The 26,607-nt window shown below is 35.4% G+C and overlaps 1 pseudogene; it reads left to right on the forward strand.

The window, feature by feature from the left end:
- The first annotated feature begins 17,691 nt into the window (after window positions 1-17,691).
- LOC118995750 (high mobility group protein B3-like) lies at window positions 17,692-18,202 on the forward strand (annotated as a pseudogene).
- Window positions 18,203-26,607: the final 8,405 nt, after the last annotated feature.

A 26,607-nucleotide genomic window follows, 5' to 3' on the forward strand; every position in this document is an offset into this window, starting at 1 on the left:
ATTTTATTTACTTATCCTTAGAGGAGAAGGTAAGGAGAGAAGTATCAATGTATGGTTGCCTCTCATGAGTCCCCTGCTGGGAACTGGCCTGCAACCCAGGCATGTGCCCTGACTGGGAATCGAACCACCATCCTTTGGTTCGCAGGCCTGCACTCAATCCACTGAGCTACATCAGCCAGGGCTCTTTTCTTGTAAATATGATGAAATATCACTACTATGATTAGACTTTTAATCAGTTGACTTAGAGTCATTAAAATAGAGTTTGTAGAGCTGTCACTAGCCTACATAGGTGACCCTTTAAAAGAGGGTGGACCCTGCCTAAAGTCAGATTCTTTAATAGAAACATTCTCCACTGCTGGCTTTGAAGGCAGAGGGGTCCACCTTAAAGTCAGGACCTGAGAAAAGTCCCTAATTGCTTCAAACAGTATTTGGCCATTATTCGTAAAAAAAACTACAATACTACAAATGCAAGGAACTTCATGTAGCCAATAATTTTGACTGAAAGAGGACACCGTGGTACGGATGAGGAAGCAATCTCAGCAAAATCTTTTCTGTTTTTTGGGTTTTTTTTTAACCTACCAGAAATTTACTTTATTTAAATATTTATTTATTTATTTAGGTTTCTAGTTTTTTTCTTTTTTTTATTTTTTAACTTGTTGTTCCATTAACCTTGTCCCCATAATCTCTCCCCCCTCATTCCTCTCCTCTGCCCTTGGAACATTAGTATTTCAATGTAATATCTATGTCTTCCACATTCAATCCTCTCTTTCACCATTGTCTTTGTTCATGGGACTTTTATACACATTCCTTGGCGATCCTTCCCCTTCTTTCCCCCATTATCCACTATACTCCTCCCCCCCTGGTTACTGTCAGTTCTTTATTTTCATATCTTTGATTCTATTTTGCCTTCTTATTTGTTTTGGTTATTAGGTTCCATTAATAGGTGAGATCATACCTTGAAACATTAGTACACCATTAGCTGAGGACACAGTTAACCAGAGCCTGGACTTCTGACCCATAAAAATGTTGAGATAATTAATGTTTTAAACCATTAAGTTCATAGTAATTTGTTATGTGGCATCAAATACTAATATAAGACGAAAGTGTCATGTATGGGACACTCAGAAATAGCCTCATTTGGAATTGTCCCATCTATTCTCTCACTGCTGTGTGCTACTATATATTCAGTACATTTGGGACAATAAGGTCTCAAGTACAAATGTATGTCGAGTCACTTAATTTATTTAAAGAGCTATATAATATAATCATGCGTGATTAATTAATTAGAAAGTTGAAAATGAATAGGGAACCTATCATGCACTGGGTCAATATTACTCACTCTGCCCTCTTCCATATATTTTGCATTCTATCCATGTTGATCTTCTTTGGTATTTCAATGACTGTATTGAACTAAAAATTCTAGTAAACTAAAAATTGTACTAGTTTACTATGGCTGCTTTAACAGAAGTTTATTTTCTTACAATTCTGGAGGTCAGAAGTAAAGATCAAGGAGTCAGCAGATGTGGTTTCTTTTGGGAAAACTTCTTTGGCTGGCAAATGACCAGCTGTCTACTCATGTGGTCATCTGCAGTAGTCAATATCCTCCAATGAAAGAAATTCAACAAAATCTACATATTTAGAAAGAAATAAATTAAATATATGTATTTAGAAGAATATATACATATATGATATTATTTTTATATGTGATTGTCTGAATGCTTGTGTACCCCCTGCTCCAGATTACTATGTTGAAATACTAATGCCCAATGTGATGATATTAGAAGATAGAGCCTTTGGGGGGCACTTAGGTCATAAGGATGGAGCCCTCATGAATGGAATTAATATTTGTATAAAAGAGATTCAGCAGAACCCTATTGCCCCTTCCACCAGGTGAAGATAGGATGAAAAGTTTGCACCCAAAAGAAGGCCATGACCAAGCTATGTTGGCATCTTAATATTTGATTTCAGCCTCTAGAATGTGGGAAATAAATGTTTTGTGTATTAGCTGACAATCTGTGTTATTTTGTAGCAGCAGTCCTCAGAAACAGACCTAGAATGAAATTTAACTGAATATCTAGTCAGGTTGACATACACACCACAAGTCCACCTCTCATCAACTTGTCACCCATACACATATCCTTAATCATATTTAATTTACAAAGAAAGCGAAAGATCAGAATTTTGCCTAACATAATCAAATTATCCAACATACAGCTGAAAAGCAGTAATCCTACAACTGGAAAAAGAGGTAAATGCCCTGAGTTATGTGTATTCCTTTCTTTGATATCTCATATTTGAAGTACTATGATGTAAAATTAATAATACATGTTTTTATAATTAGTTAATACATTTTATATTAAATGATAATGCAAAAAGATAGAGGAAAACACATTTTTCTAACTATCTACATGCACATACATATACATTCATAACAAAAGGAGGATACTCATAATAATTACAGCTCTTTTTCTGTAGCCAGTTACATGGTTGAAGCTGGTATTTATAGCTACTGTCTGCTACTGCCCACTCTGTATTTCGTTTGCCTGCAACAAGCACCTCAGGTGTCCATAGTTCTTTACCTGGTGGAATGACCCACAGCTTCATTTCTGAAGGTCCTAGGTGACTAATAGTCGAGTCTTGATTCAGTCGTAGTTTTTCATTGGCCTTAATCATGGGACATATTAATACTAAAAGATCCTCTACATTCTTCTGAATTCTAAGCTTAACTTTCTTACCTTCATTGTGGAATAGCAGTCTCATTTCCCCTTGGTAGCAGGATCAGTCACACCACCCAATACAGTATCTCCTCTCTTTGCCTATTTTTTCAGAGGGGGGATGGGTCCAGAGTAGCCAGGTGGCAGTCTTCACTTCCAAGTCAATAGAATTGTTACAAGAATGACTCCTGACACAAGTATTCTTTCCTGGAGCAAAGACTTCTAGGCCATCATGGTCTTTGGCCTCAGGTCATGGGAACAGAAAGCAAAAATTTTGCTAGTGGATCACTAGGGAGTAACAGTAAATGGTCTCATTCTCATTTTCACTCCTTCATCCCTTTACCTGTATTTCCTGGCTGTGGGAGAAAGAAACAGTGCCACCCAGTGCACCCTGAATCAGAGCATTTACAGTTTTCTGAAGGATCTTGTCCCAGCACTGCAAGGCAAGACCTAGCTGGCTCTGTAACTGGGTCTTCAAAATGCTCTTCCACTGTTCTATCAAGCCAGCTGCTTCAGGATGTTGGAAAAACATTCTGTCAAGTGGGTTCCTTGATTAGATGCAATGTTTTGTGAAAAAACATGGTTGTGGATAAGAAATTTTCCAAGTGCGTGGGTGGTAGTTTTGGCAGAAGCAGTGCATCCCAGGGGGTAGCTCATATGCAGAATCTCTGTTCCAGTAAGGACATTCACGCTTTCTATGACAGAAGTTGTCTAGTGTAAAAAACATGGCTGATCATCCCAGGAAGTGTTGCCGCATCTGGAACTCAGTGTTTACCTCTGCTGCGGGGAGATTGTATACTTAGCAGTAACCATAAGCAGGTCTGCCTTGGTGAATGGAAGCCCATGTTGCTGAGCCTTTGCATAACCACCATCCCTGCGATCATGGTCAATTTGCTCATGAACCCATTGTATTGTGACAGGGGTGTCTGGGGTGAGGCTAGTTGAAATCTACAGAAAAGGTCAGACCCACTTGATTATTAAAATACTTCTTTTTTGGTCACCCTTTAGTAAGCATCTCATAAGACACAATATCTTTACATGGTTCATCTATTCAGAGAGGTATATCCACATAGTTCTCCCAATTTCTTTATTACCAATTTTTCAATTATGTTCCTTCTAAGTCCCTGACCATCGACCCAAATCATTGTCTACGGTCCATGAATTGTTAGACACTTGTGCATCTGGCCATTTCTTCTTTCAAGCAATGTGACAAAGTAAATTGTTTTATGTTCTGCCCACTGGGAAGATGTCCCAGAAATGGGCTGTGGCGCTCCCACTGTCCTCCTTTGGGCAGTGCCTACAGAAGCACCTCTGAGACGAGCTGTGTCTTTCCTTCCTCTGTCACTTGATGGCAGGGAACTGCTCGTGGAGCCTTAGGTGCAGGCTGAGAGGAAGAGTAGTTGACAGGATTGAGCATCATGAACATTTTGGCTAGTACTTCATGTACCTTATTTGTGTCTTCAGGACCTGCTCAGGTCTGTATATGCCACTCAGTGAAGTATATGCCACTTCTATTTGATGAAGGAGTATTGCTGTACATGCCCACTTTATGGCTTAGTAAGTCAAATAACTCATAGTTCTTGACAAATAATTCAGATTGCATGGTAACTTGTTGACAAGGAAATTTGGGGAAGATGTATGTGGATAGACCTTTCTGAATATGACTTGTTTCAAAACTGACAGGTAATCTAAAGGGGAAAATTTAATATTTATATTTGCATAGAAATATTTTAATAAAACTCATTTAAATTTAGTAAAATATACTAAGATATTTATGTATATGTGAAATTTGACCCTGTGTAATGAAAAAAAGAAAAATTAAGTGCAAACTCAAGGTTCTATTGATCACACTAGGGCTTGAAAACCAATGTTCTATTAGGTGGTATCACATTCTATTGAAGACTCTGTAGCTGCAGCTGGGCAGAACTGCCGAGAAGTGTTTAGAGATGGGTTTTACATTCTATCGCAGTCCAATCACCTGTAGCCCTCAGCACAACTCATGTACTGGATATCATGTAGAATGCATGAATTGTTTACATATATGTATATGTATATATATTTACTTATTTAATGTTGGTCTGCTGCTAATCAGTTAAGTGATTTGGGGCAAGTACCTTGTCTTGTCTGAGTTTTAATTTCATCACATATAAAACGGTATTGAGCAACACTTATTTCTTACAGATATTGTGATAATGAGATAATATGAAATATATTATATGATTATATGTGAACAATATACATATTTAAATTATTTACATGACCCTGAATATTTGTGTGGTTTTAAATATTTTTGCTGAATTATTGATGATTTCAACTTTAATTTAGTGGTTCACATAATAATAAAATCATTAGGACAACAGATAATTAGGGGATATTAATGCCCAAATTTTTTTCAGAACATAAATGAAAATCTTATTAAAAGAGAAGCAGAAGAGTGAACAACTCTCTCATATTGGAGGAGACTGTAGAGACAAAAACAAAGTACAATGGAGGATCTTGGAATAGATCCTTGAAAGAACACTGGCAAGAAATGAGGAAATTCAAATAATGTATGTAGCTTAGTTAGTAGTATTGACCCTCTTAATTTTTGGTTTTGATAAATGACTGTAATTATATAGGATGCTAACATTTATGGGAACTGGATAAAGAGTGTACAAGAACCTTCTGCACTTTCTTTCAACTTTTCTGTAAGTCTAAATAAAATGTTTTTTAAAGTATTGGCAAAAAAGTAGTTTCCAAGGCAAGTTCTTTTAAAATTTACACTTTCTTTCTCTGCTAAAATATGTCTCAGGAAATTCCTAAACTTTGATTTGACTTATAAGGTCTTTGTGAATTCTGAAAATTATTTCACACTACAGAACATGATGGGAACATTTTTATTGAAAGCCATGTAATTTTTGTGTTCACTGAATGTAACTTAATGTTTTGCTAAATGCAATTATATGTCTAAATGAACGTGATATTTTAGTTTCATTCTAAGTAGTATTGAGCATTTTTCTGATTTTGGTATCTGCTTCACTTCACCCTTATCTTTGTATTTGCATTTGTACTTCTGTGCATTTGTGCATCTCTAGGTACTTATGCTGTGAACAGGCAGGAGAAAATGCTGCAACCACTTTTGAGGCTGTGTCTCCCCCCAGAGGCCTACAGAGAAGAATATTTTCAAACATTGTTTCTAGTGATTTTTTGTGTACGTGGAGAAGCACAGGGTAAACAGTGTTCATAGGTTTTTTATGGATCCTTAATGTGATTATTAATTTAATAGGATTGCATCCAAGTTATTTGGATTCTAAATATTATATAATGTGATGGAGAACTTTCTTGTAGAAAAATAATATAATGAATCACCCAAAAGTTATTAGAGTTTTTGATGTGACTTATGTATTTTAGGGTGCCTAAAGCTTAATCTTCATAAATTTCAGAGTATATTCACACACAGGTTTTTTTTTGTATTGTTGACGGTTTTTCTATTAACTTTAAGGCAAAGCTATCCTAAAAGCTAGGCAAGACATATGGTATTTGTTTATTTAGTTTGGGGCAAACCGTTTTGTAAAATAAACATTTCTAGAGTCATGGTACACTAATATTAAGTATTGTTTTAAGTCAGCTACTCTTCGTACAATTCCAGTTTTCCAACTGTATAGCCGGGAAAGTAATTATTTTAACTAGTTTATTTCTAATTATGAATATCAATTAGTGACTGCTTTGTGGAAGAAAAGCTATCCTTGAAAACACTGTTACGTGGCTATGTTCTATATTTAACCATTGTATGAGTATTTTAGCCCAAGAATCTTCACCATGTATTGAATGATGATTCACCTATTGGTATAGTATGCTTTGTTTTTTCCCTCACCACTTCTCCTTCCCATCTGACAAATATTTAACTGAGTCCTGCTCAACAGTTCCACCACTTCAAAAACTTTTAACATTTTCTTAAACTAATACTGGGAAACAGCAAATCAGGCAGTACTTTCAATTTTGCACTGAGCAAATTGCTTTTTAGGGGGGCACCAGATATCTCCTGGGATAGGTAATGCGACGCAGAGCCTCTAACCTCTAGGTCAGCCTTTGCGCCTACCCTGGGTTGGTGGTGAGAGGAAGCCATTAGCCTTTGGTTACTGTTTGCTGACCTGTGTGAAATGAGTTGATGACTCCCATTCAGTTTTTAGTGGGCAAGTGCATGGATCACATTTGGCAACTTTGTTGATAGTTCCCCAAAATAGAGATGGTTTGAGTAGGCTGTGGGGTTAAAGTACTGACCTGCCAGATTAGGATGACTTCCCTTGAAGGAGAATTTTGCTCTTTTCTGGTCCACACTCCATACATACTCAGTAGATATACTAATGAAGCACTTACGGTTACTAAAAATTCAAGCCACAACTTTAAATAAGCTCTGCTTTTCCTTAATACCATGAAATAAAAACTTGATGTTATTTTTGAGAGAGATTCTCTCATTGATGGATGAATGCTTTGAATTTAACAGAAAATTTTAGAGCTAATAGTGCAGTCATTTATTTTTAAAGATTCTTTAAAACTCACTGATTTTACAGAGAGAAACACTGATGTGTTGTTCCACTTATTTATGCATTCATTGGTATGAATAGGTTCTTTCATGTTCCCTGACCATGGATCGAACCCACAACCGTGGTGCACGAGCACGAGGCTCTAACCAACTGAGCAACCTGATCAAGGCAGTCCAGTCACTTATTAATCAACAAACATAACTAATGAAACAAGACAAATGGCAAGTTTTATTTTTTAATTACTATTAAGTCCATCATTATTTTTACTCCAGCCACTGTAATCTGAATTGTTCCTCAGAGAGAGGATTCACGGTTTTAGTGCCTACCTTGGTTTATGTTTTCACCTGCATCTGGAAGGCAATTTCTTTTCTCTGACTTCAAGCCCATCCCCTTACATCAGTCCCCAGTTCAAGTTTAATTTTCATAATAAAGGCATTACAGAATACTCTAATCCACCCAAATTTAATTGCTTTTGACCAATATCTGAAACACACAGCTGAACAATACACCATAGTTTCTCTGATCTTGTTTTCTTATTCATTATTTCCTATATTATTCTTAATTTTGCTAATAGAATATAATTATTGAAAGCAAGAGTAATGTTTTATGTTCATTAGGCATTTCATATGTTATCTAGCTGAATAGAATTCACAGGCTTATTGAGTAAACTTTTATGCCATTTTCATGGAGCATCTATTTCTCATAAATTCAGAGATTATGTGAACTTCGTGACTTTTATTGATGTTGTCTTTCCTTAAAATTGGTAGATATTATCATAAACATTACTTTTAGGAATGCAAAAGTTCTTGGAGAGGATGTATAGTTAAATAATATACAATAAACTGGGACAAATCAAGAATCTCTCTAAATGTTAGTTTCTTTATCTACAAAATAGAGATGAAATAAAAGTACTAATTATTGCATCACATGATTATGAGAAAAATAAATGAGGCAAGATGTGGAAAAGACCTTGCAAATAATTTTTCTATAAATTTCAGATGTTTTACTAAGTACTATCTAAGTAAGTATCAGATAACTATTTTTTACTTGACAATGCATCTGTTATGGGTTGGATTGTATCACTGAAATAGTCATATGTTGAAGCGCCAACCCCAAGTACTTCGGAATGTGTTCTGAATTGAAATCAGTGTTGTCACACCTGCAACTCGTTAAGGACAGATGAGGTTAGATTAGAGTAGGGTGGGCCTCTAATAAAAAATGACTGCCATCCTTATGAAAAGGAGAAATTTGGACACAGAAGCAATCAAGGGGAATGCCATGTGAAGATAAAGGCAGAGATCAGACTGGTGCTTTCCAAGACAAGAAACACTAAACATAGCCCACAAACAACCAGAAGCCTGACAGGAGGCATGAAACAGATGCTTCCTCACATTCCTCAGAAGGAATCAACTGTCACACATCTTTATTTTGGATTTTTAGCCTCCAGAACTATGAATTAATAATTGTCTGTTATTTAAGTCACCTAGTTTGCAGCACTTTGATATGAGCCCTGACAATCTAATACAGCATCTTACACGAAACAAGTTACTTATAAAAATAAACCAACAAAAATAAACACCAAGAAAATGGAGATGGCTTTAAAAAGCTTTGTGCTACAAAGGTCACTGTTAAGAAAATGAAAAGATAAACTGTGAAGTGGAAGAACATACTTACATATATCAGATAAAGACCTTTTATCTAGAAGGTAAAAATTATTCTTGCGAGTCAATAAATAAAGATAAATAGCCCAACTAAAAAGTGGGTAGTACACCTGTATAGACTGTTCTCTAATGGACATATACAAATGGCCAGTAATCACATAAAAAGTACTCAGTACTATTATCTACCAGGAAATAATGCAAATAAACACAATGAGATACTATTTTGCATCCACTTATATGAAACAAAACAAACAAACGTAATAAGCAGGAGAGGATGTGGGAAGTCAGAACACTCTTCCACTGCTGGTGGGAATAGAAAATGGTGCAGCCTCTTTGGCAAACAGTGTGGCATCTCCTCAAATAATCAAATATAGAGTTACTGTAAGACCCAGCAATTCCACTCCTAAGTATATACCTAGACAAGTGAAAACATATGTCCAAACAAAAACTTGGACGTGAATACTTATAGCAGCATTATTCATTATAAACAAAAGCTGGAAAAAAAAATCTCCATTAACTCATGAATGGTTGAAATAAGTGGCAAGTAGATATATGTATATTGATATATGCACATATATAATGACATATTATTCTGCTATAAAAGGAATGAAGTGGACGAAGTGCTGATGCATGCCATAGCGTCTACAAAACAAAAGCATTATGTTAAGTGAAAGAAGCCAATTACAAAAGATCTATGTTACATTAAACTTTTAAATGCAGTGTCCAGAGTAGGTGAGTCCATAGAGTCAGAAAATAGATTAGCAATTGCTTAGTTCTTAGGGAGTGAAGAGTGGTGGGGTAATAGCTAAAGGGTATATGTAGTATTTCTATTTGAGGTGATATTTCTATTTGAGGTCATATAAATATTCTGAAATTGATTGTGGTGATGATGACACTTCTCAGTTATGAAGATTTCAACCTAAAATGGAACCTGAAAAGAGGAAATAAAATGGAGAATTTCATGCATGCAACCCCAGTAAAATGAAATTTAAGAACTAAGACATCAATTTCCCATAATCTTGTTATTGACAGAAAACTGAAACTTGTCACTTAACTAGTGAAAATCTACCAAGAACCTCTCCTGACTCTGAAGCCGATGATCTTGCTGCTTTGGACTCTAGCTGAACCCCCACCCCTTCTGCAGACTCCCTGCCCACGAATGCAGCCTGCCCCCAAACATACCAGATTATATGCTTAATGTGCATATCCCAAATTGCAGTTTCTCTGCTGTTCACCAATAAACTCAATTTCTGATAATTTGAGCTTGCCTCAGTCTTCTTGTTTATTCAGGTTGACATTGTGAATGTAAAACTATTACATTGTACATTTACAAGTATAATAATGGAAAGTTATTTCAAAAAAAAGATACACTGGCATTAGTTTTTCTATTTTCCCATTAAAGTTGAAAGGATAAACCTCACCTAAGTATCTTTCTCTTTTCTATGACATTCTCTCAATTTTCTCAATTTATATTGCCTTATTCTGTCCATTTAACTTGGATACTCTAGCTCACTAACTCTCTTTATTCTTTACTGTCTTGGTTAATATAATATTTTAACCTCACATTTGTACATTACTGTTTCTGAGTTATCGATGATTGGATGACATTTTGTCTCTATGTATTATTAATACTTAAAGAAAGGTTGTATACTATTTAAACTTTTAGGAAGCTCTCATATACTGCTAGTTGACTTTTGCTCAATCATTTAGCAGGAAATGAACTACTGAATCAAGGAAAATGAAACCAACTTGTAGGAGCAAAGTTTGTATTTGTGGGTTTGCTTTCCACATATCTTTCATTATGAAACCTCCCCTTAGACATTCACATGTATACATATAAACACACATATACACACATGCTTGCTGCTGAAGAGGTGATCATTAAAGAGGAAAATAAAAGAGAGGAATTTGGGAAACTGTACTTCATGGCCGAAGACGTTATGGTCACTTTTTTTGTAGAGAAGGACACAAGCAAATGACTTTCTTCCTAATATTGGTCATCATGTAAGTGGTGGAGTTGGTACTTGAGCCCAAGTAGTCTGGCTTCACAGGATTTGATATTAATCACTACACTTAATTTCTTTCAATAGCAACTCGGGAAAAGCAGTATCTTTTCTTTTCAGCAATAAATACATAAAATTACAATGCAAAATATTTTTTATTCATTAACAACAAATTAAACTTCAGAAACCTTACTAATATACCTAAGAAAAAAATGGTAAAAAACCTATGTGATCAAACCCTTGTCAGAGGTTGGCAAATACATGTTCCCATATAGTTGGTTACCTTTTCATTTTGCTGATGTTTTCTTTAGCTGTGCAGAAGCGTTTCCATTTGATGTAGTCCCAATTGTTTATACTTTCCTTTATATCCCTTGTTCTAGGGGACATACCAGAGAAGATATTGCTGTGTGGAATATCTGAACTTTTCCTGCCTATGTTTTTCCAAAATATATAAAGAACTCACATGACTCTACTCCAGGAAGACCAACAATCCAATTTAAAAATGGGCAAAGGACCTGAACAGACACTTCTCCAAGGAGGACATACAGAGGGTCCAGAGACATATGGAAGGATGCTCAGCATGGCTAGCCATCAGAGCCATACAAACCAAAACCACAATGAGATGATCACCTCACACTGGTAAGAATGGGCATCATACGTGAATCAACAAGCAGTGAGTGCTGGTGAGCTTGTGGAGAAAAGGAACCCTTGTGCACTGTTGGCCAGAGTGTGGACTGGTGCAGCCTTTGTGGAAAACAGTTTGGAATTTCCTCAAAAAACTAAAAATGGATCTGCCTTTTCACCCAACTGTTCCACTGCCAGGGTTATAACCTAAGAATCCTGAAACACCAACTCAGAAGAACCTATTCTCCCCAGTATTCAGAGCAGCACAATTTACAATAGCCAAGAGCTAGAAACAGCTTAAGAGCCCATCGGTAAATGAATGGATCACAAAACTGTGGTACATTTACACAATGGTGTACTATGCAGCAGAAAGAAAGGGGGAGCTTCTGCCTTTCAGCAGATAATGGATGGATCTGACAGTATTAATGCTAAGTGAAATAAGCCAGGTGGTGAAGGATAAATACCATATAATTTCACCTATAAGTGGAACCTAATCAACAAATCAAAAAAAGAAGCAAAACAGAATCACAGACATGGAAATAAAACACAAACTGCCCCCTAGTGACCAGGGGCAGGAGGAAGGGAATAAATAACAAGGGGAAAAAGGGGAAGAGTCATCAAGGAATGTGTATAAAGGACACATGGCCAAAGACAAAGGGGAGCAGGGGAGGATTGACTGTGGGATGCGGGAGTGGGTAGGGTGGAGGAAAGTGATGGAAGGAAATGGGGACAACTACAATGGAACAACAATAAAAAATCTATCTGAAAATGAAATTAAACAACAAAAATTTATAATGGAAAAAATATTATATTCCTGGATGGGAACAATCAATAGTCTTTAGATGTAACTTATTATAAATCAATATATATTTAAAATATATGTATAATTAGGTTGATTCACAATTAGTTGATATTTTTGTGGGTTTAAAAACTGGAAAGATTAGCAATTTCAGATATTTCAATATAAACATTTTTGAATGTTTTGAGTTTTAATGTTTTGAATGTTTTAACTCAACCAAAAATATTTTTAAGTTGAATAAAGAGAATTTAATCTTATTAAGTTCTCTTAATAAGAGAATTTAAGAGAAATTTAAAACAAGAGAAAATATACAAAATAGACCAAGAAACACTGTTAAAAATTTTAAGACTTGTGAGGTAGGACTTGACTTACTATGTAAGCAAACATTTATTTTTAGCTATAAAAATGAAAACTATGTAATTTTGGTGAAGAAATACCAAAGTTGATTAGGAGGAAAAAAAGAATTAAGACAGAAGACAATTTCTACATGGAAATTTAGTATATGAAATAGCACTTCAAATTCATGTAGAAATGAGTTAATGAAAGTTGTGTGGCAGAGCAGGAGAGATAAAGCCCATAAAAACTGGTTTTGGTTAAAAAGTTCACATTAAAATAACTTGCAAATAGAACAAGGATCTAAATTTAAAATATAAGACACAAATTATTTATGATTAGTATGAAAAGTTAATATACAAAATCCAGACTGTACAAAGGAATAGGCTATGAGGATATATAGATTTTAAAACTTGTAGAAAAATGAAAGCATATGCAACTGATGTGGAGAGTATATTCACAGCAGCATAATATATCAGATTACTTGTTATAAATCTGCTTTTTTTTTTCTTCCACGTTTTTATTACTGGAGATGGCTTTGTGACTTAATTGGTGGTCAATGGTATGTGAAGGAAAATACACCCAGGGTTTTCAAACAGCAGTTTTAAATGTGGTTATGTGGTCAGAGTTGTTTTCTTGCACTTTTTGTCATTAGTGTGAAGAAAATACATCCAGGTAGCTAATGGTTTCTAGAAGGGGGCATTCAAAGAACACCTGAACTTGATCTTAAGATTAGAATCAAACACAGCCATAACTGGGCAAAATTTACCAAAATTCACCCAATGGCTTAGCAGCTATGATTTATGTTAAGAAGAAGCTACATGAATATAAATGTTAAAAACAAGTTAAGAAGATAGACTACAAACATCTAGCAGTATATAATTCAAAGAAAGTGGAGGACTTAGAAGATTCAAATAGGAGTCACAAAAGTATGCTGTATGTTCTATGGTGATTTTTTTCTTTCTACAAATACAAAGGACATATTTAAATGTATAAGTTAAAAGAGAGTAAAAATAGGAAGTTGTTTTCTGGGTCATTATGTCCTGGCATCATTAATGTTATCTAACACAGCATTAGAATACAAATTATTAAAACTTATTAGAAGCTCTCACATTTTAGTTCAGTTGATATTTATGAAACATATAAAGAGGAACGATTTTGAATATGAAGTTGTTAATCTCTGAATTATAAGACAGCAGATCATTTGTATAAAGGAATCAGCCATGATGTTAACAAAGACGCAATCTGAGCAGACTTCTTACTGTGGGAGTTCCATTCCTGAGGGTTGTTTAATAAGGTAGCTCTGGGTGCAGAGCCATTATGAAATTTGACATTTTTATAATCTTGCCAACTAAATTGTGAAATTATTAGCACAATTGTAGATAGACCTTCTTAAATGCCAGTTACTCTGCTAAAGAGTCCTGCAAAGTGAAATAAGCCAGTTGGTAAAAGACAAATACCATATGAACTCATTTATAAGAGGAATCTAATGAACAAAATAAACAAATGAGCAAAACAGAACCAGTAGTGTGGAAACATAGAACAGACAGTGGCCAGAGGGGAAGCCAGAGGAGGATAATAGTGGAAAGAAAGGGGAGGGAATAAAAAAAGAATGTGTGTGAATGAATGACTCATGGACACGAACAACAGTGTTTTGATGGACTATGGGAGCAGGGGGCGTGATGCAACAAAGCAGGGCAAAAGGGGAAAATTGGGACAACTGTAATAGAATAACAATACAAACATTTTAAAAAACCTAATAACATTTTCTGGTTTGTTTCATACAATGGTACTATGAAATTTCCCAAAACATTGGATATTGTATGTTTTTTCCTTTGAATTAAGTATTTAAAAATTAGATATTTTATACCCTGTAAGATTATTTTTTAAAAAATTCTTCCTGGTAATGTTATTTTGATAATAAAAATCTAAATGCCTTAATTGTGTCTGGGTGATTTGCTAAATTGTACCTGTAATTTTTGTTTTCTGCAAAAAAAGTCCCTTATTATATCCATAACATTTAAAATCTATATTTCAAAATTATACAAGTTCGCATGACCCATGCTTTATAAAATGTATAGTTCGTATATCATTAGTTTCCATTTAAAATAAGATTTTCTTTTGTTAAAATGTTGTGGTTTAAATTGTAAAGGTTATTCTTAATAAAGGTTACTTTATTTCTTTAATTTTAAATTCACAAATTTTGTGGTTCTATTTCCTCTCAGTGTCCCTGTAATAACTTGCCTTCTATTCCTTTGTACTTTAATATAGTCATATAAGTAGATATTCATAAAAATTAACAAAGAGCATAATTTTAACCCATATGCATCATTTAAAAAATATTTTATTTATTTATCTTTAGAGGGGAAGGTAAGGAGAGAGGGAGAGAAATATCAATGTATGGTTGGTTGCCCCTTGTACGTCCCCTGCTGGGAACTGGACCACAACCCAGGCATGTGCCCTGACTGGGAATCAAACCGCGCAATCCTTTGGTTCGCAGGCCTGCTCTCAATCCACTGAGCCACACCAGCTAGAGCCCATGTGTGTCATTTTTGACAATATATCTTCTTTGAAAATTCTTTGGGAGGTTACAAAATTATTTTTCTATGTGGAAGGAACATGTAAAATTAGGTTTCTCATGATTTCTGACACAATGTGTATTAATTTTTAAACAAAAAGCACTTCTGAACATCAACCATGCATCTTTCTGGAACAGAAATCAAAGTCATAAACCAAGGTTTATAAAATATTAATTGCTCATCCCTCATTATTTTGCTGAATCTAATAACATTATTCTAATATAGTACATTATCACTTCAATTCCCAAAGAGTATTTATTCTGTAAATTATTAATCTTTTAAATAAATTTTACATTTGTAGACTATAATTAAATAATACTTTTTATTTCACACTTCTTTTAAAATATAATCTATTATTATGCCCATAATATAATACATATAAGATATGTGAGCTTTTTTGACTCTTGGGTTTTATAAATAGTAAGATTATCTTAAATGAGAAAGATAGTATTGCTCCCAAATTTATGAAGTTGACTCTGAAATTTTCACATATACAGATGCATATGAATATGCTAAAAAATGTAAAGAAAAATACCAGCAAAAAACTAGAAGAAAAACATTGCTCACAATGTCAATTTTTAAATTGGCAGCATTAATTCAATTTGCAGAGTATTTTGTAGTGTGATCTATTTAATGTTCAAGTACATTTCTCTGGTTATGTTAGCCACATGCCCGTGTGAGGGAAAAAAACATGCAAATATCCAACTATCATTTTAAAACCACCTATTGAATATTCAAGTGTTGACACTAAAAGGTGACAGGAAGAATCTGAGGCTTAAATATTTATGCATGTCCAAGCATTTATTTACTTAATTAATTTAAAGGTAAAATGTATAAAAATTGGATAGTGGCAAAAATATATGAGTAATCTTAGTAATATGGAAATAATGTTTAAAAAGTCAAGATACAAAGTTAAAAAACTTTAGAAGAAAATATAACTTTTTGAGAATATAACTACATATAAAAATATTGGTTGAAATGAGAGAAAATTTTTTGGGGTTAATCAAATGAAAATACCACATGCAAATAATGGATAGGCTATAAATGAAGTGTAAGATTATAAGAAAAAAAAATTAACTGTGATTATTATATGTTTTTAGTTAGACAACTATTCATGATATTTTATATTTTTACACTCAAAATAAGGCTTTTAAAATGTATTTAATCACTTTAATGATCATTACCTAATCATATAGACAAATTTATTGACTGATCCTTAATGATTTTTCAAAAAATTGTATTTAGTTATAGACATCAATATATTGCTGGCTTCTCAATGATTATTCATTCTGTTATTAAGAGACATATCTATCTATGTCTATGGACATTTCTATATCAGATTATCAATTGGATTTACACATACATGTGTGTATATAACTTCTTCAAATTTTAGCAATGAATCTTAAGTGGAACAAAGAAACTTTTATTATATAATTCCAGATCCACTCACTTTCACATTGTATTTTAAGTGATGCAAGTAAAATTAATTTCATGCATATTTAGCAAAGAGACAATAGGAAATAAAAATAGGTTTAAACCAAATGGCATACTTTGTGGCAAAGCAGTGAAGTTACCATGGAGACCCCAGTTATGGGACTGCCTCTCCTCAGTTCTTGTCTCACTAGCAAGAGATAAATTCAGGTGAGAGCCAACACGTATAGCAAAAATGAGTTAGCAAATTCATTCATTCAGTACACTTGAGACAGAAGCCACAGTAGGCACACAGCTAGTAGAACACCCCAACTACTAGGATTTAGGGGTTTATGCTTGTAGCCTAGGTACTCCCTCCCTCTGTAGATCTTGGGATGAATGCACAATTTCAAAGGTTTTCTTTCCCAGGTGGTGGAAATGATACATACAGAATTCCAAGGGCTCCCTCCTCCTGTGCTATCATGGTCTTTCTTGTGATTTTTGAAACACTTGGCAATCTTATCTGGCCAGCTCACTCCTGCTGGTTAAGGAGTGAGACCTGTCTCCCTCCCACTCTTTGCTTTGGTTTTCCATCTATCCTACTAACAATTACAGTAATAATACTGTCTATGATAACTCATGTTACATTCAACTGAAAATTTGTATAGCTGAAGGAATTAAAAGTAAAGGAAGGGGGTAAGAAAAGTGAAGAAACATTTATTGAATACCGAAATACAACAGGTACTTTATATATGTGTATATATATCCATATTTAATTCTCAGTTCAAATTAAACATCTGAAAATGTATTCATCTTATAGTTAAGGAACCTTGGCCTGGGGGTTCAGTTGGTTGGAGCATCGTCCTATACACACACTAAAAAACAAAAGAGGAAGGAGGAGGAGGAGGAAGAGGAGGGGGAGGAGGAGAAGAAGAAAAGAAAGAAATAAAAGGGGCTATCCTGGAGGCAACTAGCATGAGGCTAGGGAGCTCTGAGCCTCACATCATGCCCTGCACTGCCCGGATCAGTGAACAATACAATCAGAATGGTCACAGGTGATCCCAAGGAGCCAAAGGGCAAGATGTCTGCTTATGCTATCCTTCTGCAGACATGCAGAGAGGAACAGAAGAAGAAAAACCCAGAGATTCCTGTTAGTTTTGCAGAATTTTCCAAGAAGTGCTCTGACAGGTAGAAGACAATGTCGGGGAAGGAGAAATCTAAGTTTGATGAAATAACAAAGGTGATAAAATACACTATAACTGGGAAATGAAGGGTTATGAACCAGCTTCAGGAGGCAAGAAGAAGAAGGACCCTAATGCCCCCCAAAAGGCCACCATCTGGATTCTTCCTATTCTGTTCAGAATTCTGCCCCAAGATCAAAAACACAAACCCTGGCATCTCTATTGGAGATGTGGCAAAGAAGCTGGGTGAGATGTGGAGTAACAAGTGACAGTGTAAAGCAGCCTTATGACAATAAAGCTGCAAAGCTGAAGGAGAAGTATGAGGAGGATCTCACTGACTATAAGTCTCAGGGAAAATTTGATGGGTTTCCCTAGGTTTCCCCACTATGGTTGCCTAGAAAATGGTGGAAGAGGAAGACAAAAAAGGTGGAGGAGGAGTGGGGAGGAGGGGGTGGGGACTTCCACGCACCAAGGCTGGCCTACTTATCGTTACTGTCGAGTAAACAATCTGCCCACAGCAGAGGTAAATGAACACTGAGTTCCAGATGTGTCACTACTTCCTTCGATGATCAGCCATGTTTTTCCATACTAGACAACTTCTGTCATAGTGTGTGGGCGACTTTGCCCTCAAGTACCCCCGCCCACCATGGATGAAAGTAAACACTACCAAGATGTCATCTGCTTGGGGAGGAGAGGTGGCCAGTTTCTCCGAGGAAAAACCGGCTTTGAGCCCCTTTCTCCAGGGGCTTTTATTGGGTTATAATACACAGGAATACAGGGCGGCAAGGATCAAACAACAGATAACATTTCAAAGAAATCTGAGGGCTTAGTCTGAGTCAGAGTCTGTCAGGAACAGAGTTTTAGGATTTCCTGCTCGAACCCTTAACATATGAATAAAAGCACTCTTAGCAGAGCAGATTTCTCAGGTTTATTGGGAAGTCTTTGGGATGCCAGATTTTTCCCCAGGACACTCTCTAGCAAGGCAAGGAGCTATACCCCTCCCCATCAGGTATTCAGGCTTAAGGGGATTAGAGCCAGGAAGTGCTTCTCTCAGAGGACATGGGGACTTGGGCTATGTCACATAGCCGGGGGTCAAGGGTCCATCGCAGCCCCCTGAGTCCTTCCATGATGGCCTTCCATGTGATCAAGTCTGGCTTAGGTTGCCCCTCGCTGTGAGGAGTCTTAGCCATCTCTGACTTCAGACCAAGCTTTGGGGGCAGGGAGAGGAAACTGAGGCAGCATTCACTACCAGAGACTATCCTTTGTCTCCTGCGGCTTGAATTCTGGAGGTCACTCACTCATCCTTAGTCATAAGAGATAGTTACAATTCCTGAAAGCAGGCAGAGTGGTCCCCAACATCATAGAAAGGGCGAATGTCCTTACTGGAACAGAGATTCTGCATATGAGTCTACCTTCCCTGCATGCACTGCTTCTGCCAAAAACTACCATCCACACACTTGGAAAATTCCTTATCCACAACCATGTTTTTTCACAAAGCATTGCATCTAATCAAGGAACTCATTTGACAGAATTTTTTTCCAACATCCTGAAGCAGCTGGCTTGATAGAACAGTGGAAGAGCATTTTGAAGACCCAGTTACAGAGCCAGCTAGGTCTTGCCTTGCAGTGCTGGGACAAGATCCTTCAGAAAACTGTAAATGCTCTGATTCAGGGTGCACTGGGTGGCACTGTTTCTTTCTCCCACAGCCAGGAAATACAGGTAAAGGGATGAAGGAGTGAAAATGAGAATGAGACCATTTACTGTTACTCCCTAGTGATCCACTAGCAAAATTTTTGCTTTCTGTTCCCATGACCTGAGGCCAAAGACCATGATGGCCTAGTAGTCTTTGTTCCAAAGTGAAGAATACTTGTGTCAGGAGTCATTGTTGTAACCATTCTGTTGACCTGGAAGTTGAGACTGCCACTTGGCTACTCTGGACCCATCACCCCTCTGAAAAAATAGGCAAAGAGAGGAGATACTGTATTGGGTGGTGTGAGTGATCCTGACTACCAAGGGGAAATGAGACTGCTATTCCACAATAAAGGTAAGAAAGTTAAGCTTAGAATTCAGAAGAATGTAGAGGATCTTTTGGTATCACTATGTCCCATGATTAAGGTCAATGAAAAACTACAACAGAATTCAGGCTGGACTACTAATCACCCAGACCCTTCAGAAATGAAGCTATGGGTTACTCCACCAGGTAAAGAACTATGACCACCCGAGGTGCTTATTGGAGGCAAACAAAATACAGAGTGGGTAATAGCTGATGGTGGTTATAAACACCAGATTCAACCATGTAAGTGGCTACAGAGATAAGAGCTGTAAGTATTATGAGTATCCTCCTTCTGTTATGAATGTGTATGTATGTGCATGTAGATAGTTAGAAATGTGTTTCCCTATGTTTTTTGCATTGTAATCTAATGTAAGATATATTGACTAATTATCAAAATATGTAGGTATTATTAATTTTACATCATAGTACTTAAGATATGAAATGATGAGAAGAGGAGGGGGAAGAGGAGCAGGATGGGGGAGGTTGGAGGAGTAGGAACAAAAAACTGTTTATCCATCTCTTTGCGAACACCTTAGGGCACAGCAGCGCTATAATTGACACAGCTCTTATTTGAAAGGTGTCTGTTGCCCTAATTAGGCTTAATTACACAATTGGATCATTTTGTACATAGTGACACAGCATTCTGCCATTCTTAGCTGTGGAAAGGGGAGTCAGCTGACATGAGAAGTGTTTGGATCTTTTTTAGGTAAGTGCAGTAGTTTTAAGCTGTTTGTTTTTAAACAAAGTATAGGACTTTCATTGTCAGTAAACTGAAGAGTCTGCTACATCATTGAAAGTTCAAGAACCTTCTATACTAAATACAATTTGAAACATTTTGTCATTTTGGTATGTTCAGAATCCTGAAATGTTTTTGAAGTTAAGTAAACAGTATTATATTTTTTTAAAATGAAGAAAAAGAAAATGGTTGGGGGAGAGATCCCTGGTCCCAGTCAGGGAACAAACCTAAGTTGTGGGTTTGATTTCTGGTTGGGGTGTATATGGAAGGCAACTGATGGGTCGATCTCTCTCTCTCTCCTGCACACCTTTCCCCTAGACGTCCTCTCTCTCTAAGATCAATGAAACATATCCTTGGGTTAGAATGAGGATTAAAAAAAGATAAGGAAAATTTGGCTTCTTAACTACGCTTCTAAAAGTCACATACTTTTACTTTACTTTATTTTTATTTTTACATTTGTTTAACATTGTAGAGATTGTGTATAAATGAAGCTCTACCTCCCTGAATCCTAATGTGATTCTCAATAGGGTGCAGTTCCACAGCTGATATTGTATTTAGATAGTGTTTTATAGAAATCTCGCCCAGTTACCCAAACTCTAAGAAAAAAAAATATACCAAGGAATCTTCACCAGGACTTTTAAGTTAGACACAAAGGTGTAAATTGCTTAAAATTGAAAAAGAAATCAAAATATATTGATTTTTGTCAAATAAAGGTGAATATAAATTTTAAATGCTCTCTGGCTTCATCGTGGTGACCCCATAACACAATGTTTCCTCTCTGTACTTACCATCCCTGTAGTAGTTGCTAATAATGTTCACAGACGTTTCTTTCTCCTGGTTCTGGACACATGGATTGATTGCACTACCAAAGCCCTTATGATCAGAAAGGCTTTTCTGAAGTCCCTAAAACCACCCTATAGACCAGCTTCTGCTCATTAGCTGTCCATGTTTATCACTCCAAACCCTCTCTGGATCATCAGTACTGTTTGCTTGTTTTAGGGTTTGTATATCACCACAGATTTTATAATCATTTTTGGCTTTGTGTCAAAAATGACCTCAAAAGCAAAATATAAACATGATTGTTCTTGCTTGGGAATATTCCTATATACCTCCATCAGTACAGAACACCAAAAATTGACTGCCTGACTAAATATTCTAAAGGATTGAATTTAGTCATCTTCAATGAGGTCTAAACTGGAAATAAATTTTACTTCAGAGAACAAACAAATAAAGCTAGAAAATAAGATCTGATATAGGGAAAGTAAATCACATTTGAATGGATTAGGTTTGTGAATTTATCTTTTTGGGTCAAGGACAATGTAGATGCTATTTTTTTTCCTCTCCAAAATCCCGTCTGTAACTTTTTGCAGCTAAAATATACTGCCTTCTCAGTGAGGCTTCCTTGTCACAGCAATGAAAGGAAGGCTTTCCAGAGCAGCCTTTTAGTGCCCTCTATTGATGTTTTCAATCATGCACATCGTTTCAAGAAAAGAAACGAGAATGATTTTTGAACATCTTGAAATAATTTTCTGTAGAGGGAATAAAAACAATTTTATTATTTTCATGACATACATTTCATCCCTTAAAATTTGTATAAACACATTAGTATAATACCAGATTTTCTTTTATCTGCTATAGACTTCCTTAACTGGAAGTGCCAAACACTAGCAAAATCTCTTACTGTGATGCTTTGAAATTATTTTATGCTATCTAACTAAACATTGGAAAAAAGTTATGCCACTACACTTGATTAGATTACCACATTGTCACATTGATCATTAGTCATCTTTAGTTTGTTTCCCACTCTGGGACTTAGTGCTTCAAAAATTTAAGTTTGAATTTTTATTTTATCTATAAAATAGCACTTAATGATTTTACATGTGTGTGCTGATTTAATAAAAAAATAACTTTAAAATAAAGTTGACTCAATTTTTGAATGCTAAACTTTAAAGATAAAATACGACGTGGTTTAATATAATCAACTAATACAGGCTTGGCAAAGTTACTTATTTTATATGCATTTTATTCTTTACCCCAAACCCATTTTTCTCATTTTCTATATAACAGCTGAAATCTCTTAAACTTTTAATGACAGTTTGCAAAGAATGCAACTTAGCTTTGTTGAGAACTTTGCCATTGTATAGGAGGTAGACAGTCACTCCCATCATGCAATGAAGCAAGTAGAAATGAATAGGAGAGAGAACAGAAGGCATATATTTCTAATGCCTACTGAGTCATCTTTCCCTTTTGATCCTTTTATTGGGGTTGCGCAGAGCACTATAAATATTTGCTTTAAATGTACCAAAACAAAAACGAAACCAAGAGCTAATTACAGATTATATAAAAAAGTTTTCCTTTATTATCTTACGAAATTATAACCACCAGCCCCCTGACCATAATTAGTAATGTAATCATCTAAAATGTTAACTCTAGTTTTCCTATATGATTAGATAGATAATGGATTTAGTCATTCAGAGACAAAATTTCCAGAACTTCCTTTCTATATCTTTTGTAGGGGTCCCTCGGTAAATATACTTTCTAAATACTTATCTTGTATTTACCTAGTACTGGCTCCTAATTTGACTTGAAACTTTATGCATATAACTCTGGACGTATTTTGACCAATGCAATTAGTTCAACATTTGTATTTTATTGATTATCCTTTTTTATTTTTTCTGTGTCTTTGAGAAATTTAATCCTGGAATAGAAAGGATATATGAAAGGAATATAAGTTTCTCTTTTCACTACTCTTTACTAAAAATCAATGTTTTTAAGTATATTTATTTATTTATTTATATTGTTCAATTTGACTAACCCATTTTCCTCATTGCTCTCCCCTGCCCTACCCACTCCCACCTTCCACAACCAATCCTCCCCACTTCCCTGTTGTCTTTGTCCATGGGTCCTTTGTATTTGTTCCCTGATGATAATTCCCCTTCTTTCCTCCATTATTCCCCCCTCCCCTCTTGGTTACTGTCAGTTTGTTCTTTATTTTCATGTTTCTGGTTCTATTTTCTTTTTTTTTTTTTTAAGATTTTATTTATTTAATTTATTTATCTTTAGAGGGGAGAGAGGGAGAGAAACATCAATGTATGGTTGCCTTTCGTGCGTTCCCTGCTGGGAGTTGACCTGCAGGGAACCGGCCTGCAACCCAGGCATGTGCCCTGACTGGGAATCGAACTGCGATCGTGTGGTTCGCAGGCCCGTGCTCAATCCACTGAGCTACACCAGCCAGGGCCTCTGGTTCTATTTTCTTCACTTGTTTGTTCAAATAAATCTTTCTATACTATACAAACTCTCTTTTTCTAGTCATGTCAACAATTCAGTAGTATCTGAACTAGTCATTTCCAGTGAAGGAAGACAGAGTCAATTTTAATTGAATCATGTAAATGGAAAGCAAAATTTGTCTCCTGAAAATCTCTGGCATCTTTGTTTTAATATACTCAAAGAGAAAAGAAATGTCCTCTGAAAACTCTTTTGAATCTGGAATTATGGAAACTAATATGGCCTTCACTGTGGATAAATTCTTAACCAAAATTCCAAAGAAATAAATCTATAAATAAATAAGACTCTTTGGAACAGAGTACAATGTTAGATGGGATGGTGAGGTCTTTAGAAGCTTTATCAGAGCTAATTCAAGAAAATGAGAAAGAGAGAGAGAGTGTCTTTTCAACTTCAATATCTCATCTACATCTATGGTGAAAGAGGAAATAGGTGAAATTAAATTTATGTTGATTGTATTGCATGTTATGCAGTCATTTGAAATCATCCTAAATTATAACTGTATAAATCAAAATATAAGTACAAGAATAAATGGTAAGATAACTGAAATAGTCTATAAATGACAGAAACTGATAATATATATTCTTACAGTTGAAATTGCAACTACAGTTGAAATTTGAATGAATCAGAACAAAATAATAGAATAATTTTGAACTAAGGTAAAAATTATTAGATTTGAGAGCTTTGGATGAAAATAAAGTAATATCTTCATTAAAAAAATAAATTCCAGCCCTGGCTGGTGTAGCTCAGTGGATTGAGCGCAGGCCTGCAAACCAAAGGATCGCAGTTCGATTCCCAGTCAGGGCACATGCCTGGGTTGCAGGCCAGTTCCCAGCAGGGGATGCATGAGAAGCAACCATACATTGATAATTCTCTCCCTCTCTCCTTCCCTTCCCCTCTAAAAAAAGATAAATAAATAAAATCTTTTAAAAAAGTTCCAGAAGCACTGATCATTTGTTATAATATGTAACAGTAAAATCAATCAACAATATATGAATGATTATTTATATAATTCTGGAAAAAAAGGCATTTGTAGGTATTATTCCATATGTAAACAGCATGAAAATAATGTGTATATCTATGCATATGTATATATGTGTACTTACAAATAATGCATGTACATGTACAATATTAAAAGGGTACACAAAAATATTAATAGTATTTATGCAGGGCAAGATAATAAATTTTAGATTGTCCGTCTAAATTTTTTCCTTTACTTTGCTGTTATTTTCTTAATGTTCTGACATTGCTATTAATTAAAATAACATTTTGTTTAAATCATTTGGCTTCATCTTATTTGCTCTTGCTATCCAACAGTAGTTCCATGTTTTACTATTTCTTTCTTTTTTTAAAGATTTTATTTATTTAATTTTGGAGAGGGAAAGAGAGGCAGAAAGAGAGAGAGAGAAACAGCGATGTGTGGTTGCCACTTGCATGCTCTGCCCCCTACTGGGGATGTGGCCCACAACCCAGGCATGTGCCCAAGACTCGGTATTGAACCGGTGACCTTTTGATTTGCAGGTTGGCACACAATGCACTGAGCCCCACCAGCCAGGGCCCATACTTTCCCATCTGTCTATAGTAATTTATTTTATTGTATCCGTTGACAAGAAGGTACATTCCAAACAGAAAAACATGGCAAAAGTAAATATTTCCTTTTCTTACTCCATATTTATAAAATGAGTACTGGGTCATACTTAGTTGAAAAGCGCCAATAACTTTACAATGTGATACTTTGGCTGTGAATTATACTGAAGGTTTATGTGTTACATGAAACATTAAGAAAAACAGATCTTTTTCTAAATCAATAACAGTTTATGTCCCCTGATTTTTTTCTTTCACATTGACTGCCATTACATTGAAATCCTCCTGGCATTTTATAGCTAGTAAATAGGGCACAAAGATTCCCTAAACAAACAATAAATTTTAAAGTTCTTTTAGATTTAACATACACAGAGAGTAAATCCTCTTTGTCTATAATTGGAGACTTTTTATAATTTTTGCAAGTAGAACTTCTTTTTAAATCTCATTATTTTCTTTCTTGGTCTATAACACTTTTATTTTTGCAATGAGGAGGGCTATGAATACTTTTGAGGGAGGTCAAAGGTTACGTTCCATACTCTAACTTGATTTACCTCAACTGGAGAGCATTTTCAACACAACATGAACAGTTTTCAGCAAACACATTCTTAGAGATGTTTCAACTCTCTGGTTTCAATATATGGTGAGTGGACACATATGTTAATGAAATATGTTTACTACCCGAGCTGATACTGAAATGAAACTACTGGCTAGCCTCCCATGTTCATTTCTACCTATGCTCTAGGAACAGCCAAACTGACTTTACTTTTTGGTTTTTATATCGCTATTCCTTTTCTCTCACCTTCTCTTCTTCTACCTCCAAAAGACAATTCACCTTGACCTGTATTGCATGCTTAGGCCTATTCTACCACCTGAAATGTACTCCACGTTCCCTATCATACCTAATGTAGAAAATGTTCCTTCTTTTTTTTTAAACTTTTTAATTGTTGTTCAAGTACAATTGTCTCCATTTTCCCCACAGAAATTTTGATGCATTATACTTCATTACAAAAATAATGAGATTTATTTTTGTAATGGAGTATAATGCATCAAAACTTCTGTGTCCATGGTCTGGAAGCTCTTTTGCCTGTGCATTGTTATCAGAACAAAATGGTAATACCTACAATA

Source organism: Sturnira hondurensis, unplaced genomic scaffold (assembly GCF_014824575.4).
Source record: "Sturnira hondurensis isolate 20B ecotype Veracruz unplaced genomic scaffold, ASM1482457v3 Scaffold0010428, whole genome shotgun sequence".
NCBI lineage: Eukaryota > Metazoa > Chordata > Mammalia > Chiroptera > Phyllostomidae > Sturnira > Sturnira hondurensis.